Here is a 6,792-nt window from a genome sequence, read left to right on the forward strand (position 1 = left end):
GGAGGACAGTAAACAGATGCAGAGTTCTGGTGTTTGATCGATGGAGAGCAGCGGAGGAGGGAACCGACCCTCACTAGCTAGCATGCTGAGCTTCTGGTTCTCGTGATCAGGAGATAATCAGGAGCTGATGAAGGCCGTCTGCCTGTTTAGTCCTGAATTCAATCCCGGATTTCACCACAAGGGGGCAGCACATGCTGGACTTGTCGCTCAGGGCCGCTTCTTGCTGAGTCGTCTCACTGTGAAGCGTTTTGATCAGAATGGCTACCAAATGTCTCGAATTTGCTCCCCAGGACCACGCCCCATGAAGACTGGTGAAGACCTGCCCCGTTGTTGTGACATTGCTCCGTGTGGCTGAAGGTCCTCTAGCGTCACCTCGTCACTGCCTGATGGAGGATATTTATGGCTCGGCGTTAATGACAGGCTCGGGCAAAGGCCGCTGAGACGGGATGGGACGAGGCCTCGAGGAGGCCGTGGAATTCGGACCCGAGCTCTGCCACAACACCCCACCTCCTAACTGTTAGACCGTAAAGGATCCAACATGTCCGCTTCCTCCCTCCTTCTGCCGTCTGACTCAATGATTTCTTTATGGATCTGGACTTGGTCAAAGTGTTTACGTGTGCAAACGTCTCTATAAAGCTAGTGCCATACGCTAGAAGTGTGTGCAAGCATTACGCCACACACACACACACACACACACACACACACACACACACACACACACACACACACACACACACACACACACACACACACACACACAGACACAGACATCTCACTGTATTTGAACAAAGTCTCTGCTTTTTCATCTTATCTGTCTTCATTCAAAATGACGAACACTTTCTATAATTCAATAAAATTTTATTTGTATAGCGCTTTTAACAACGGACGTTGTCTCAAAGCAGCTTTACAGAACATAAGAACTACAGTGCAAAAAGTTTAATATTATACAAAAGTTCAAGATTAATATTAGACTCATATTTAAATGTGTTTGTATTTATCCCCAATGAACAAGTCTGAGGTGACTGAGGTGACTGTGGGGAGGAAAAACTCCCTTAGATGGAAGAGGAAGAAACCTCGAGAGGAACCAGACTCAAAAGTGAACCTCATCCTCATTTGGGTGACACTGGAGGGTGTGATTATAAATATACAGTCTGACAACCGATGAGAAGGTTGTTGTCCTCAAAGATCACATGGAGTTGGCGTCTTCTCTTTGAATGTCAAAATCGAGACATGTCGAGATGTCTCAGGATCCTCACAAGGTTGGCTTCATCACGATGAAGCATTTTGTTCATGACATAGAACAAAACTGGAGCTGGAACAATCTCTGTATTCAAGTATATGTTAAATATACTTAAATAAAAAATATGTTTAAATATGTTTAAAATATTTGCGTACATTTTCTGTCTGTAACATGAACCTCGATTTTATTAAATGGATCGATCAGAGTATTTTAGATAAATCAATCATTTTTTTTGCAGTTTCTGGAATATTTGTTTATTAAAATGTTCTGCTTTTTTAAAATGATTAAAGTGAATTTTCTCTATTTGCTAAACTTGTGTGCAAATCAGGGTCAGAAAAATAGGAAATTCTCACTCACTCTCACTCACTCATCTTCTACCGCTTATCCAAACTACCTCGGGTCACGGGGAGCCTGTGCCTATCTCAGGCGTCATCGGGCATCAAGGCAGGATACACCCTGGACAGAGTGCCAACCCATAACTGGGCACTCACACACACTCTCTCATTCACTCACTACGGACAATTTTCCAGAGATGCCAATCAACCTACCATGCATGTCTTTGGACCGGGGGAGGAAACCGGAGTACCCGGAGGAAACCCCCGAGGCACGGGGAGAACATGCAAACTCCACACACACAAGGCGGAGGCGGGAATCGAACCCCCAACCCTGGAGGTGTGAGGCGAACGTGCTAACTACTAAGCCACCGTGACCCCCAAAATATGAAATTGAAAAATTAAATGTTATAATAAAAATATTCTCCTATCTTAATTATAATTTTAAAAAATTGAAATGTAAACTAGTGAATTATCTTTTAGAATTAATGTAAACCAGCACTTAACTTTATTAAATGAATTATATTGATTTACATTTTATTAAATAAATTTCCCCAATTGGAAAAAAAAAAATGTAATTTTTTATTATTGCTATTTTCTAATGCAGCCAAATCTCAGTAATCTCATTTCTCTTTTTCTGCAATTTTGTTTTTTTTTTCCAATCTCAATTAAAATCCAAAGTGTAAAAAAGAAAAAGAATTAAAAAAAATATTCTGGAGGAAAGAAAAAAAAAAGAGGTTAAAAAAAAGAAAAATAAATACGAATTTTAAAAATTCTACGATGTACGTTTATGGTTTCCGTCGCTGCGAAAAACGGCTTCGTTATCTCGTGTTATTTATATTTTATATCGGTGAATAAACGTTCTGCTTAGGCTTTGACGAGGAGCGTATCATCATATCATAATCTCTTCATGTTCATTCATTAAAATGCTAGTTATAAAAATGAAAGCAGCTTCTCTTCAAGTTCTTATTTTAAATCTGTGTGTTATCGTGTACTGAACTGATACACGGTTATTTTATTTTTCAGCTCCAGTTCGTTCACTACTTGTATAAATGTTGTATGAAGTCTGCAGATGTGTGTCGCGGTGTTCGGCCCCCTGTTTTGTGGCGTTATCGCTGGGCCGTGATGAAGCTGGAGCCTCTAGGCCACATTTACAGTGCAAATGTTATCGTTCCAATGACACTTTAAACAGCCTTTATCAATATATAGTCATTCAAGGTTTTATGGGCTTTGATAAAAAAAAAATAAAAAAAAAAGAAGCCACTAGCGTGTTGGGGTCGTTTTAACCCTCGCTGCTCGGTGGTGCCAGAGGGCTGTTGGTGCCATGAAAACAGAGCAGGCGGAAGACACAACGTCGTGTCGTGTTTGGAGGACGAAGCGAGATTAGCTACTGAGGAGAAAGCAGGCTAATTCTAATGCTAGCGTTGGTGCTCCTCTGGCACAATCTTATCATTCGATTATCTTTAAAACGTTCAGGTTATCATAATTGCTTACTTAATAATTCCATAAATCTCTCCAAGCACAACCTTTGGCTGGATTGTAAACCTGGAGAAATGCTGCTCAGCCCTCAGATTGGAGAAGAAGTGTTCGGGTTAAAGAGTGTTTTTTTTTTCGCTTTCTTACTTTTTCGCTGTTCGAAAAGTCTGAATTTTATCTCAGTGTTAATGACTAGAGGGAACACGGTGTTCCTGGAGGCTCATAACGTGAAAGGCATGGCTTTTAACAGGAAGGGAAAACAAGCAAGAGCTTAGAGGCTGTGTGTGTGTGTGTGTGTGTGTGTGTGTGTGTGTGTGTGTGTGTGTGTGTGTGTGTGTGTGTGTGAGGGAGACATACAGGAGGAACTCGGCTTAAAAAAAACAATTCCTTTGATAAAGAAAAGTAGAAGTATAGAGTCAAACTGTTAGAGAAAGTAAATACACTCGCTGATCACTTTATTAGGAAAACTACGTTTGGCCAAAGAGCAGTGTGTAAAATCATACAGATAAACACCAAGAGCTTCACGTTGATGTCAGGATGAGACAGAAACATCTCAGAGATCTCAGTGACTTTACTGGTCCAACGAGCACACATCAGACAGATTGGTGCGAAAAACAAAAAACATCCATCGAGCAGCATTTGTGCAGAGAGAGACAGATATATATATATATATATATATATATATATATATATATATATATATATATATATATATATAGAGAGAGAGAGAGAGAGAGAGAGAGAGAGAGAGAGAGAGAGAGAGAGACAGATAGAGACAGAGAGAGACAGTGAGAGACAGATAGAGACAGAGACAGTGATAGACAGAGACAGATAGACACACACACAGAGAGAGTCAGAGAGAGACAGATAGAGAGAAACAGTGAGAGACAGAGAGAGACAGAGAGACAGAGAGACAGATAGAGAGAGACAGTGAGAGACAGAGACAGAGAGAGACAGATATAGAGAGACAGATAGACACAGAGAGAGAGAGAGAGACAGATAGAGACAGAGAGAGAGAGAGAGAGAGAGAGTCAGAAAGAAACAGTGAGAGACAGATAGAGACAGAGACAGGTGGAGACAAATAGAGACAGAGAGACATATATAGAGAGACAGATAGACACACACAGAGAGAGAGAGAGTCAGAGAGAAACAGTGAGAGACAGATAGAGACAGAGAGAGACAGATAGAGACAGAGACAGTGAGAGACAGAGAGAGACAGATAGAGACAGATAGAGACAGAGACAGAGAGAGACAGATATAGAGAGACAGATAGACACAGAGAGAGAGACAGTGAGAGAGAGAGAGAGTGAGAGAGAGAGTCAGAGAGAAACAGTGAGAGACAGAGAGAGACAGATAGAGACAGAGACAGTGAGAGACAGAGAGAGACAGATAGAAAGACCGAGAGCTAAGAGGAGAATTACTCAAACTGAGAAGCAAGGCCTCAGTAACCTGCAGTCATCCCTCTGTACAACCACAATGACCTGAAAAGCAGGACGTCTTCTTCATGATCAGCTCCTGGGAGACGAGAACAGGAACGAATCCTGAGGCTGCAGACAAACGACAAACACAGAATTTAAAGCTTTGTAAAAATGTCACATGATCTTTTTCTGATCTTTAACAGTCCAGTGTGAGGAGCAGATAAAGTGGCCATTGGGTGTGAGGTACAATCCTTTTATAATGATCATTTCTTTTTGCTTTCTTGTAGCATTTACTCATTTACACATCGTTAAAGTTTAGTGTCATTTGGTCTCAGCAAAATAATCATTTTTTAAAATTTGTTTATTTGTTTTGTTTTGTTTTTGTGAAGCCCGTTAGCACCGTTCGGCTCAGTTCCCTTCGTCCCGGATGCAAATAAATTTTTTGTTTTTTAATCAAAATTGTAAAAAATATTTATTTAGATTTTTATATATATATATATATATATATATATATATATATATATATATATATATATATATATATATATATATATAAAAGTAAAAATTGTAAAAAGCAGTTTTATTTATTTATTTTTTCAAAAACCTTCCAGTGTTATTAAGTTCAACTTAGAAACAAACAAGTCAGTGTTTATGAGTCATAAAATAAAAATATAATCATCACTTCATCATCAAAAAATGGATTATTGCTATTAATGGATTATGGATTAACTGCCACAAATTATTCATTAACTGCAGTAAAAATAATTAAAGCACTGGACCAGTGGCTGCAGCACCTCTCTGTCAGCTCCGGACTCTTTAAAGCCTTAAAACACACGACACGTAACATCATAGGGCACAACTTTATTATGTAAAATGGGTTTTATTCATTTAACCAAGAAGAAGGAGACGTTTATTTGACGCGACAGAAGTCGTCTCCGGCGTCAGCGCTTTTGTAACTCTAAAGTTTTTAGCACAGACGAGTTTCTGCTTCTCAGGAACGTCACAAGATACGTTTTTTTTTTTCCCGTTTTATTAACGTCGACATGGAGGTAAAAAAGTGGAGGTTTGACCATTTGAGATGTTACTGTAAACAGATCAAAAGTTCATTCGTGTATAAAATTGTACGGTTTGTCAAAGTGGGGTTTAAGAGGAATAAAACACTCGCTGTGTTTGGAAATCGTCACGGTAACAGGACTGTAAATCCACTCCATCTCCCAGAAACAAGGATTTATTTTTTTAACTGATCAGAAATAACCTTCGATTTCATTCAGCAGATTTTTTTTTTTTGTGTGTGATTTGAAATCGATTTTTTTTTTTACTCGATTTTTATTTTTTTTGCTTTCTTTCTTTACAGCAAACTAAAAGTTCCTTTCATATTTATTTTTTCTTTCTTTTTTTATTCCACTGTGTTATTACACATTAATTATTAGACCGTTAACAGAATCCGCTGCTTTCGTGTTGGATTTTAGTTTGAGTTCTGATCTCTCGTGGTCTGATCTCTCGTGGTCTGATCTCTCGTGGTCTGATCTCTCGTGGTCTGATCTCTCGTGGTCTGAGAGATCGTGGTCTGGTGGTGATATGTGAGAACGGTGAATGCTGAGAGCCGGGATATTTGTGCCTCGTCTATCGATTTGGGGTTCAACCCTCGGCTGTAAAAGAGAGATAAGGTGGTTAGACATTAACTCCTGCCAGGGGTCACTATGCTGTTTCACAAAAGAGAACATGAGAGAGAACGAGCACTCAGGATGGACTCTGGAATATTGATTTTTTTTCCCCCCACTTGTCCAAAAGGAATAAAATCTAGTACATTATTATTATTTTATTTTATTATTTTTTTGTTCCACTTTTTTTTTTTTTTTTCTTGCTTCAACATAGCACATTCCATTCTCCTCGCCTCAAGGTTGCAGGAGGTCCGAGTTTAGCACCTGCCTGATGTTTTCGTCTGTCTGACGCTGTAAAAAAATAAAAGCTTATTTAATTCTTTTTCTTTTTTTTTTTTTTAAGCGAACAAGTCATTCTATGAGTAAAGCAAGTGAAGCGACAGAGGACTCTTGTACAGTATGTTGTCTTATTTATCACGAAGCAGAAAATAAAGCACACACATACTGTACACACACTCCATCAGACTGCTACACACAAGTCTATGTGCTCTATGTGGAGAGAATTTTTTTTAGAATTGAAACTTTTAGTGTTGTAGAAAGATCAGAGGCGAGAAATGATCGACTTTCATCCTGTTTAATTTGATTCTCTGAAATCTGTTCGTTCGTTCGTTCATATCGAGGAATCACAACATCCCGCTCGGGGTCACGGCCCATCCGGAGTCCGT

The sequence above is a fragment of the Tachysurus vachellii genome, chromosome 1 (genome assembly GCF_030014155.1).
Source record: "Tachysurus vachellii isolate PV-2020 chromosome 1, HZAU_Pvac_v1, whole genome shotgun sequence".
Taxonomy (NCBI): domain Eukaryota; kingdom Metazoa; phylum Chordata; class Actinopteri; order Siluriformes; family Bagridae; genus Tachysurus; species Tachysurus vachellii.